This window comes from Protopterus annectens, chromosome 1.part1 (assembly GCF_019279795.1).
Source record: "Protopterus annectens isolate FY-2018-M chromosome 1.part1, PAN1.0, whole genome shotgun sequence".
Lineage (NCBI taxonomy): Eukaryota > Metazoa > Chordata > Ceratodontiformes > Protopteridae > Protopterus > Protopterus annectens.
In genome coordinates, this window is record NC_056726.1 from 222,008,699 (window position 1) to 222,021,473 (window position 12,775).

The following is a 12,775-nucleotide window of genomic DNA, read 5'->3' on the forward strand; positions in this document are numbered from 1 at the left end:
AAGAAGTCACGGATAGTGAAGAAAATGAAATATTGGATTTGGCTTTATTGAGCTTAGAGCTCTATTTAGTAGACACAAAACCAGAAGTCACGCTCCTGGTAGAAGGGAGGGAAGTCACATTTTTGTGTGACTCAGGGGCCTCACGGACCCTGATACATCCCTCCAAACTGCCAGAGAACTCAGAGTCACCTGATTACATATTAGTGAAAGCAGCTAATGGACAGCTGTATCGGGAGCCCCTCTCCCATAATATTGTGATAACTGATCCTGTTTCAGGATTGACCCAGAAAAGCAAAATTGTTGTTTCTGCAAAATTCCCAGTAAACCTCTTGGGCAGAGACCTTATGCAGCTATTTGGTATAGCAGTAGTTCCAACCATGCAGGGCATGGAAGCACAGTGGCAAATTGATACCTTTGCAGTGCAATCGGAGGGTAAAACATATTATTGGTACAGCCAGGACTTGGTTACGACTGGTCCAGGGGCAGTGACTGAAGAGTTGATGAATGTAGCCATCAGCAAGTTCCCCTCCCTTGACATTGATAAACAGCATTTGTTGCACTGTACTCTGTATTATTGTAACACACCAGGACCTGATAAGGAATATGAGCAAGAATTATTTAGAAATCGTGCAAACAGATTGGTATTACGTAATCTGTACTGGGACACAGAAGGGAACAGTGTAGTCAGCTGTTCACTGCCCCAGGAGTTCTTTGCACTTTATAAATCTAATCGATTACCACATGTTAGCTTAACTAAGGACAAAAATGTGAAATGGGTAGACTTGGGAGAAAAAGTCACGAGATGGGAGAAAGAGACAGAGTTAGAACTGTCAGAACAGGGAATACAAATGCAGAAGTTGAACTGGATAACTCAGACCCACCCAGCTGTACACTGGCAGTTTAGCAAGGACAGCTGATTGGCACTCCTATTGAAGGAGGAAGAGAATGCCTTACATAATATACCAGAAACTCTCTGGTCAACAGGAAAATAAGATGTAGGACTTATTCGTACAGCGGGACCAGTTACTATTACGCCAAAGTCAGCATTTAGACCACAAAAGAGACAGTATCCCTTAAGAAAAGATGCAGAGGTAGGAATCAAACCTATTATAGCAGCTTTGCTTAAGGAAGGGGTGCTGGTGGAATCTCCTGATTCACCATGTAACACACCCTTATTTCCTGTTAAGAAAGCGAATGGGGAGTGGCGTATGGTCCAAGATTTACAATCTGTAAATGACGCAGTAATACCAAGGACATCTACGGTGCCAGACCCACACACCCTGTTGAATGATTTAAAACCTCAACAGAAATATTTTTCTGTGGTAGATATTAGCAATACGTTCTTTTCGATACTGATACACCCTGACAGCCAGCATTGGTTTGCATTTACATTTCAGGGGAAAAGGTACACATATACGTGACTACTACAGGGGTATTGTGAAAGTCCAACAATATTCTCACAAGAAATGGCAAGCAACTTGGCGGGATTTACCTCACCAAGAGGTAGTCAGATTTTGCTTTATGTTGACGATATCCTGCTGGCGTCCCCCACCCAACAAGATTGTAAAGAGGACACCATAGCGCTATTACAATTTTTAGCCACTGAAGGACATAAAGTAAACAAAAATAAACTGCAGCTTTGGGAAAAAAAAGTTAAATACCTAGGATATGTAATATCCAAGGAAGGTAGGACATTAGATGAGGACAGAAAAAAAGCGATTTTGCAAGCACCAAAACCCACTACCAAGAAGGAAATGATGTCCTTCCTTGGTACGACTAATTTTTGTCGGAGCTGGATTCCAAACTATGCCTTGGAATCTGCACCACTGACTAACCTGATTTATAAAAAGCCTATGGCAGCACAGGATTTGTTACAATGGACACCAGAAGCAGAATCTGCTTTCTGTAAACTGAAACAGTTAATAGTGTCCTCATTAGTTTTGGGATTACCAAACTATCATAAACGTTTTTTCCAAACTGTAGATTGTAAGCAAGGTTATATGACATTGGTGTTAACACAGCAGCATGGGGACAAGCAACACCTTATTGCTTATTATTCATCACAACTGGACCCAGTGGCACGATCTTTACCTCACTGTGTACAAGCAGTAGTTGCAGCTGCAATGGCAGTACAGGCTTCGGCCTCAGTAGTGTTGTTCCACCCTCTCACATTGAGAGTGCCTCATGCAGTCACAATTATTTTACTGCAAGAGAAGGTAGCATATCTTTCCCCTGCTAGGTATTTTTCCTGTATGACTATATTGTTGAGCTAACCTCACATGACAATTGAACGTTGTACGACTTTGAACCCTTCTACCTTGCTCCCAACCCCTGCAGATGGCACACCACACAGCTGCCTGCAGGTGATTGAGCAAAAGACACTACCTAGAAAAGATCTTACGGATGTTCCCTTGGATGATGCCGAGGTGACATATTACGTGGATGGCTCATGCAAAAGTGGTCCTGCAGGACAGAACCTAGTAGGATATGCAGTAGTTTCTGACACAGACATTATAGAAGCGAAATCTTTACCACACAGTTTATCAGCACAGGCAGCAGAATTGATTGCCTTGACACGGGCATGTACCTTAGCAAAGGGTAAATGTGTAAACATTTTTACTGACAGCCAGTACGCTTTTTCTACTGTACATGTTTTTGCACAACAGTGGAAAAATCGAGGAATGATAACATCTACTGGCAAACCGATTAATCATGCACAGTTTATTTTAGATCTTTTAGAATCTATTCAGTTACCTCAGAAAGTAGCTATTTGTAAATGCACAGCTCATACCAAGCAACAGGACAGGATTTCAAAAGGTAATGCAAGAGCTGATACATCTGCAAAGCAGGCAGCTTCAGAAGCATTTCTTTTGAATGAGGAATTACAACCCTCTGAGATTTTAGACTTAGAAATGTTAAAAACAATGCAGACACTTACTAAGAAAGTTGAAAAACAAAGATGGGTAAAACGAGGAGCAATTCTTGAAAAGGGGCTGGACATCTCTAAAGAAAGGAAACCGATATTGCCATCTAATTTGTTTAGATATGCAGCTTTGTTGAGCCATGGGAAGAGCCATGTCTCAACAGGGGGGATGGTACAGCTGGTGAACCGAGTGTTCACGACATATGGCTTCTCAAATCACTCTAAAAAATTCTGCGCGGTATGCCATGTTTGTAATAAACATCATGCACAAGGGGCATTAAAGCCCAAGCAAGGGAGTTTTCCTATACCACCGTATCCGTTTCATACTATTTGTATGGATTTCATAGAGTTGAATAAATGTGAAAATAAGAAGTATTGTTTTGTCATTGTAGATATGTTTTCCAGATGGGTGGAAGCCTTTTCGACTAAAAAACCAGATGCTACAATGGTGGCCAAAGTCCTTGTCAAAGAAATCATCCCTAGATTTGGCATTCCGGAAAGGATCTACAGTGACAATGACACGCAATTCGTGAATCAGACCATACAACAGCTAAGTAGATTTTTCGGTATTTCTTTTGAAAAACATTGTGCATATCACCCACAATCTGCAGGGCTAGTAGAGAGGCATAATGGGATTTTAAAAAGTAAGTTAAGGAAGTTAATATTAGAAACACAGAGAAATTGGGTGTACTGTCTGCCCCTGGCACTGTTGAGCATTAGAACTCTCCTGAATGCAAAAGGATTGACTCCTTTTGAAAAGCTCTTTGGAAGGGCTTTCTATATACCTCAGTGGAAATCTCTCATGCCTCCGACCAGGAAGCTGACAGTACATTAGCAGAGTATATGTGTAAGTTATTAAATTCTAAACATTTGTTGCAGTTAAATTCTGTTTCAGATAAAGAACGAACAAGACCGTCAGAAGTGGCAGTGCCTCCTGGAGCATGGATCTGGCTGAAGGTAGTTAAGAGAAAGAACTGGGCATCTCCAAAGTGGGAAGGTCCATATCAAGTGCTTTTGTCAACACCCACTGCAGTCAAGATAGCAGAACGTGCCTCTTGGATCCACCTGATGCACTGTAAATTAGTTAAAAACTTTAAACTGGACAAAAATCTTGTTACATGCCAAGAGTAAAAATTATAGAGTCCAGAAGAAACAGGAATGCAGAACAACCCTTTCCTCAGAAGTATTGCATAATCATCCTGTTAACTGTATTTGTGACAATAATCTTTTTGCTGTGGCCTTTCCTTTTCCCAGCCACACAGACTGAACTGAATAAACGTGAAGCATTACTCATAAACTGGCATCCAAACTTTAACACTTACCAGGCAATTAAATATGTGTATGCTGAGACTTTCAATGTTTCGAATTGCTGGATTTGCACAGCTTTGCCGACAGCATACGGGGGGTTATTAATGACTACGGTCCCCCTAGGGGTCAATGAGACCTGGGAAAACTTGATTTATGATACCTCAACCATTACAGTGCAAGATAAAATAGCATTGCACTTGTCTATTCCACAAAAGAGAACTGTGTGTTTTTATAAAAATGATACTGTTCAAGTGGGTTGGAGCAATTGCAATGTGACTGTTCCTTATAGATGTTATACTAAAGGAAACAAAGTAGATCTTTATTGTAATACAAACTATGATTCATTTCTTGGCTTGATGCATAAAACACTTGATGAAGTAAAACATAATTCTGTTCTTTATAAACAGCTGTCTATAATTGATAGAAAAATGTTTCATGCAGGGCGAGTGTATATTCATAGCAGGGTTATTACTAAAGTAGAGGACTGTTATTTTGTGTGTGGCAGAAAGGCATACAAATGGTTACCTGAGAATTGGTCCGGCAGTTGTTTTTTGGGTTACCTGGTTCCGGCCATATGACACACTGCAGTTTTGCCTCATGGAAAAATTTGAAATGTCCGAGAGGTCATCAAGAAACCTGAGAATCCTGTGGGACAAATCGATGTGCATTGGAAAGACCATCATTCCCTAGGCAAAGGGCTGACACATATGGACTTGAGTGATAGCGTTATATCGTGGGCAGGCATATCACCAGCATATGGAGCAGTGAAATCGATTTGGGAGCTGAGAAAACTGTCAAAACCTCTCGAAATAATGAGCAACACAACTTTTTCTGCTCTCGAATTGGTGACTGATGAACTGAATGCTATGAGAACTGTAGTGCTCCAAAACCGCATGGCTCTCAACTTCACCCTAGCGGCGAGAGGTGGTATGTGCGCTTTAATCCAAGAAGAATGCTGTTCGTATATTCCTAACCATAAACACGAGATAGACAATCATCTTGAGGTAATTCAGCAAGTGTCGGCCATAACCAAACCAGGCCCAAACCCACTGACGGACTTTTTCCAGAAATGGTTTGGGGGGGTGGGGTACCATCCTAATGAATATCCTGATTGTCATTTGTGTAGGTATGCTCCTACTGGGAGTATGTGTTTGTTGTAGTATTCCCTGCATGAAAAGACTGATTAAAGACCTTATAGACATGTCGGTTTCTGAAACCCTATATCAAAGTACTGAGTTTGAAGAACTATTAAAAGACTGAAAATGCTTTCATATGACTCTCTTAACTGCAAATCCTGAGTGGAAGAGGTTAGGAGAAGAAAACACACTGTTTATGCTTACTTTGAAAGTAGAATAAAAGTATTAATAGGGGGCAAATGTTAGAAAAATATGTATTAATGTGTGTATTAGTAATATGCTTAGTGCATTCAGAGCCTAAAAGAGTTAACACATCTATTCTATTTCATACTGCATAAATCTGTACAAACTGCAGTTGCTTTCTGACCTTGTAATGTCAGCTAAATCTTGCTTGTGCTTTGGAAATTTACTGAGAAGCAGATGATTTATGCTTGCGTTAGGAAAATAATGAATAGAACAATACTGCTTATATGAAACTCAGACAAGAAGTTCCGCTGTGCCATGAGAACATACACAGCTGTAGAAGTAACAGATAATTAGGACAAAGCCTGCTTGAAAATATGAAATGCAATCAGCATTTGCTTGTATCTGTATTAGAAGAGTACCTTGAAATGTAACACTGTACAATAGAGGCTTGTAAATGAAGTACTGATCACCAAGGCCAGGTAGTTTTTCTAAAAAGTTTCTCACAAATCTAGTCATGTCAGCAGAAAATCTGAAGTAACACCTGCTGTAGTACAATTCTTAAAGTTGTGTTTGATTACGTCAGCTTAGGAGGCCATGTCTTGTAAAACAGTATAAGAATGAACATACTTCCTGTTAGTAGTTAGACAAATCCTTGTATTAGCATGTTTTTGTCTCCTTGCTGCAAGTAAATTAAAGTACCTTAACTGAACCTTACGTGTATTGGTCTTTGAAGTTTTTTCCTTTGACAATGATATATGTAGATACCTGTGAATCATACCTCCCAACTGTCCAGGTTTGTGGTTTTCTGGTACTGAAGTCACTAAATAATGACATACATTTCAGTTTCAGTCTTCATATCCTTTAGAAAATGCATGCTAAAAGCAAATCATGATGTTCTAACAACCGTTAAAGTTTATGAGCAATATTTAAAATCTGTCCCTATTTTGGGGTTTTTGCCACCCCCTCATTATTTTAAGCTTTGGCCAGATTTCTTGTGCTGAGAGGTATGCCTGTGATGTATCACCAGTGCTTCTTTTGTTATTGTTAACAGTAGTAATAATAATATTATTATTATTTTATTTTGATCGAACTAACAAATGATCCTATACCTCATTAACCCTTTTTAAGCACAACCTGGATAACTGGATGGAGAACAGAAAATACACCCCCTGGGATTCCACCTGTGTCTCTGCTGGACAGGGGCATCAGGTCCTGACTTGTCAGAACATGGGCTAAATTCTTGGCTAGACTTGTATGGGCCTCAGCACCAATAGCAGAGTAACTTCCTATGATCAATATTTATAATCTGTCCCTATTTATTTTAGTCTTTGTCCAGATTTCTTGCACTAAGAGGGTGAGGTGTGTGTGTGTGTGTGTGTGTGTGTGTGTGTGTGTGTGTGTGTGTGTGTGTGTGTGTGTGTGTGTGTGTGTGAGTGTGTGTGTGTGTGTGTGTGTGTGTGTGTGTGTGTGAGAGAGAGAGAGAGAGTGAAATGCTGTAGTTAGAGTTAGCAGGTGGAATTTATTTTCAAGTGCATTTTTCAAGGAATTGTGAGCTTCAAGGGGAAGAGAAGTTTACTGCTGCTCATGCTAAGTCTGCTTAAAATGTACAACTGTTTCGTTTAGCAAATGGTATCACTATTGTGGTATAGAATTTTAAAGCAGTGTTAGTAGCACAGCAGGTAGCATACTTGCATCTTGATGCAGAGGGCTGTAGGTTGTACTCTCACAGCATGTAGATTTGTATTTTAAGGGAGTGGGATGCTGCAGTCCTGAGTGTGTCCTCCTTTGGATGAGATGCCTAGTAAGTATGAACCTGTTTTCCAGATTGCCACCCATCTGCTATTGCAGTATAGCAGCTTACCATTTTTTTAATGTAACATATGCAATTTATTCTTCAAGGGCAACCGGCACTGAATTTGTAGATGAAACACTGAAATATGAAGTTGTTTTCTAGCAACAACCTCTTCATTAGTTTTAGATCTCTTTAATGTGGAATTATTCAAATGATTTTTACTTCTGCAGAGATTGTGGATATTGACTGATATTGGTGGATTGAAATGACAGAAGTTTGAGTGAAATGTTCTGAATTGGGCAGTCTGTCATTATTGGTTCATATGTTTTGTTTCATTGCTTATGGGAAAAATGTTCAAAACTATAAATTTAAAACATACTCTAACAAGTGGTGCTGTATTATACAAGGGGTATAATTCAATTATATATTATAATTAATACAATCAAGAAGATAAATCAAATAACATTTGCATGGCCCTAAAAATGTGTGCAAGGGACCTATGATTTGAAAACAGCCCAAAGGTAAACTTAACCCGCCTCTGGCCAGATTCATTTTCTTTGAATGTGGGCTTCATTGCTGTTTCAGTGAATGTCAGTTTCAAAGTTAGAGAAGTTTTAATGCTAAGTCTGTTTTCATTGTAAGACTATTCCTTTATTTAGCAAATGTTTATCAGTGTTTGTGTGTAAAATTTGAAATAAAATATGTAAATTAAATCCCAATATCTGCAATCATTGTAGAGGTAAAGCATAAAACAGTATGCACACTGAGAGTTTTGAACAGTTTATGGCAACTGGGGAGAAATAGTTAAGTAATGAGACACTGGAATGGCTACGTGGGAGAGGGGCTGTGTGGAGGAATCTGGGTTTGCACCCACTGAAAAAAAATCATGCAGGCTCTCCTGTACATTAAGCCTGTTTTTCCCTTACTTCATATTGTAATTACTGTTTGTATTAGACTAACTTACTTCTAATTTCTCTACAAACTGTCTACAATTTCTCTAAATATTAAATTATCATTATATAACTTGTATTGATTCTTAACCAATGTTTTTTATACTATGTCTAATTTGTTATAATTATTTAAACTGCAGATGTTTTTGTTTTATTTTTGAAGATTGTAAAATTATTGTTCTTAAAATGTTTTGTAATAATTTGGAGCTTTTCTTCCCAGGTCTCCTCTGAACATGGGCTTCTACCCAATTGGATGTTTCCAGTAATCAAATGTCAGTAAAAAAATAAATAAATGAATAAATAGAAGTACAATGTGTCAGAATGTAGAATACTTGTGTCAGGATGTAAGTTAGCATATTTCCTTAACAGTAGTAAGCAGGAGGTGTTGCTTGCATTTTTGTGTAATAGCAGCTTTATCTCTGTTGCTTCATCCCAAAAGAAAGGTAGACATTGTTAAACAATAATATCCCCCAGCTTGTACAATAACAGAAGACAATGTACTGTAAAAGAATAAAGAGCCAATAAAAGTGAGCGAACAGGCAGATCGCAGAAACAAATATATCAGAAGGACTGTTAAATGGCATAGCACATGATAACTAACTAGTTACTTATAAATAATGGTGGTCATTCAGAACAGCCAGACTGAAGGGTCTGTGGTAATGTCAAAAAAATTGTTATTGCCTGGCATTTACAGAAGAACAATTAGCTTTGTACTTGAATAAAATAAAGAGCATAGAGGTAACTAAACTAACGTGGCAGGCTAACAAAGCTGAAGACCACCTAGTGAGAGGTAATTTACATATGACTGGTGTTCTGAAATCAGTAGTAGATATGGGTTCAATACATTATTACCTAGCAGGGAATGTGCATAAACTAGAGCAGCCAAAGTCACTGATTTGTCATTGGATCAGCTCTTTCAGGGGGGGGGGGGGATAAAAAAATTGTAAAATGAGGAGCATCCTCTGCCCTGCCACTTACATGCTTTTATAGTAAAGAAATGATCCTAGCAAAACTTAAAAAAAAATAATAATAAAGTAAAATCTTACTGCTCTAGTTGGTGGAGATAGGAATGCCGTTTACTGCTCTTTTCACTGCACTGAATGCTTGGACCTGTTGGGGATCCCTGCACAGAAAAGGTGGCAAGTAATGTCTTCTTTATCCAGCTATACTGTCATTTTGGTGACCTGCCCTGCCTGAAACCTGTTAATCCCGAATATGTTTGGAACTTCATGTTTTGCAATATGAGGGGGACTGCCTAACCTTTGGGGAAGAAGATTCTAGAAGCATAGTAATCAATGACGAGACAAATGAGCACCAGATGTTCTGATCAACACTTCTGCTTGATTCATAGCTGGGATTAGACCCACTCTAATTTAGAAAGGGAGAGGGGATGCACTGAAAGTAGCTCTTGGCAGTTGTGGGAAAAATAATGTATATGCTTAATGCACATTTCAGGGACTGACAAAACTGTAGTGCAATATGGACATGTGTAAGAGATCAGGAACAAATTGTTGGAAAGATAATTCATCCAGCAGGAAAGTTGTACCTATTCCCAGTGAATGTGTGTGTATCTCTGGAGGTGTGGGGTGTGGTTCAGACTTATGAGAAATAGCATTAGTCCTTTCTGACAAGGTAAAAAACGTGGCTCGAGATTGGAAAAAAAAATATTGACAAAAATACTTTTGTTGAGGGGACATAATATTCTAATACTGTAGAAAGTGCTGAATAAATGCTAAATATTGGGAAGCTGAGACAAATTATGTAAAATTGGGGAAGGGTGGAAGGTTTGTATGCAATTAAACAATTAATCTAAAATTAAAATTGTAAATCAAAAGATTTTAGCAAAGACACAAAAGTTAAGGAGGCGTGTGGGTAGTCTGAAAGATTTTTACACATCAGTGCCTCACTGGATTTTCAGATATGAAACATGGATTGAGCTGCGACATATTTATAAGGTTATGGATAATGTCATCAGATAGCTGCACCAGAAGGCTTAAACACAAATATTTTTAACTAAAAAATATTAATAAACAAAGTACTAAGCAGAAGGCAGACACATTGTTGCAGAGCACCATTATATTACAAAACATACTCATTTCATTTATATACAGCTATGCACACTGAATGCCAACTTCTTTTAAGGGAGTGTTTTGCCAAAAATCTCTTAGAGGAAATGGTTTGGCAGCTTCATTTAAAGTCTACTATTCCACCAGGTTTGAACAAGTATGCTAATATTAAATGCATACTAAATCGCATGGGTTGGAGCCAGCATTATAAATGTTTTGATTTATTTCTGCATTTTACCATACAACATTGTGAATACTTAAGAAGTGGGGCAGGATTCAGAAAAAATAGGCCATTATACAAAATAGCACAACACAATGCACAGATTGGGAATGATTTAGATACAGAAGTTAGTCACACAAATGGGAAAAACAATCACAGCCCTTAAGGCCAAACACCATGCCTGATACACTAGTAATAGGTGACTCTATAGTCAGACACACTGACGTTCCGCTTACCAGGCTGAACAAGGAGAGGGTAACGGTGAGCTGCTTATCAGGAGCTAGGATCCGCCGCATAACACACACACTCAGGTCACTCCAAAGCAAGTACAAATATGACTCCGTCATTGTCCATGCCGGCGTGAATGACCTGAGATGTACCTCCCTGGACTACATGAAAAGAGACATAGAGGAGCTCTCTGATTATGTAGCCCAGGCTGGTATGACCCTGACCCTGAGCAGCATCTTGCCCTCACCAAGAATGATGCCACAATACAAAGCAAGATGATCAGCTTTAATAATTGGCTCAAATACTGATGTCATTCTAGGGGGATCCAATGTCTGTCTGCTTGGGATGACATGCTGGACAAGCCACGCTGCTTCGCAAGGGACGGCTTGCATCTGTCACCACTGGGCTTCCGGATATTGGCTAAGGCTCTTGCCTCCCCCATAGTGCCTTTTTTAGGCAAGGCTCAAAAGACAAACCCACCTCCTTAGAAAACAAAAATGGAAATAAATTAAGGGTAATGCTGCTCAACGCCAGAAGTCTAAATCTCAAGATGCAGGCTCTCGAAGCACTCCTCAGTATGGAGAACATCGATGTCTGTGCAGTAACTGAAACCTGGTTCAAGGCTCCTGAGAGCACCCCAGCATTACCAGGCTATACCTCGTATCATGCTTTTCGGCCCCAAAACTCGGGCCAAACCAAAAAGGGAGGGGGAGTGTCCATATTCATCAAGGACATCCACACCTCCAGGTTAGTGGCAACAAATGAAGCATCAGAGACCATCCAGGTGCAACTAACCATAGGCAAAACTGCTATACAACTGGTAGCATGTTACAGACCACCCTCCCAATCTCAGGAACCCCACTCAGCCTTCCTGAAGACATTGGAGGATATGAATGTCTCACCAAACACCATCATATTGGGAGACTTCAACTACCCTAACATAGACTGTGTGCATTATTCTAGCCCAAACATCCTAGCCCAAAGGTTCCTGGAATTCATAAATTCAAATGCAATGGAACAGCTAGTCACCTCTCCCACAAGGGGAGATAAAATACTAGACCCGATCATCACAAACATGGGGACAAAGTGCTCCACACCGGAAGTATACCCCTCACTAGTGAGATCTGACCACAAACTAATCACCCTGGATATACATATCCCACCTCCACTCCCAACACAAAAGACTACAGTGAAAAACTTCTCAAAAGCCGACTTTACACTTCTTAAAACTGAGATGGTATCCTTTAAGCCCACTGGGCCAGTGGAAACCACATCCCACAATGCAGAATCCTTCACAAATGCTTTCTACGGACATCTCCAAGAATGCATGGATCATGCAATCCCAAATAAAACCAAGACCCTCTCCACCAAGGGCAGGCGTCCTGTCTGGTGGACCCCAGCCATAAACAAATTGTATAACAAAAGAAGGAAGCTACTGCACGACAGAGCAAAATCGCATAAAGAGAAGGCATCTCTGATCAGCACTAGTAGAAAGCTACGTTCTCTCATAAAAACATCCAAGGCTAACTTTGAGAGAAAAATCACTATGGACACTAAAGAAAACCACAAGGCCTTCTTCAGCTATGTTGGAAACCTGGGTGGAAACCCTCAGATATGTTCAGAGTTAGTTCACAATGACAAAAAATACACTGAACCCACAGATATTGCCAACATTCTGGCAGACAGGTTCAGTGCAAATTTCTCCCCTCCCTCACCCCCAAAAGAAGAAATACTTATCCCAGCTGAATGTAACCTCCCTGTCATCTCAGATGTCCAGATGAGAACTGCCCTCAGCAAAGCTAAAAACACAGCATCAATGGGACCTGACGGTATCCCGGGTTGCGTGCTACGTGAACTCCAAGAGGAGCTAAACCCGCACATAAAAATGCTATTTAACCTTAGCCTTACTACAGGATATGTACCTGAACACTGGTGTACAGCAACAGTAGCCCCACTCCACAAAGGA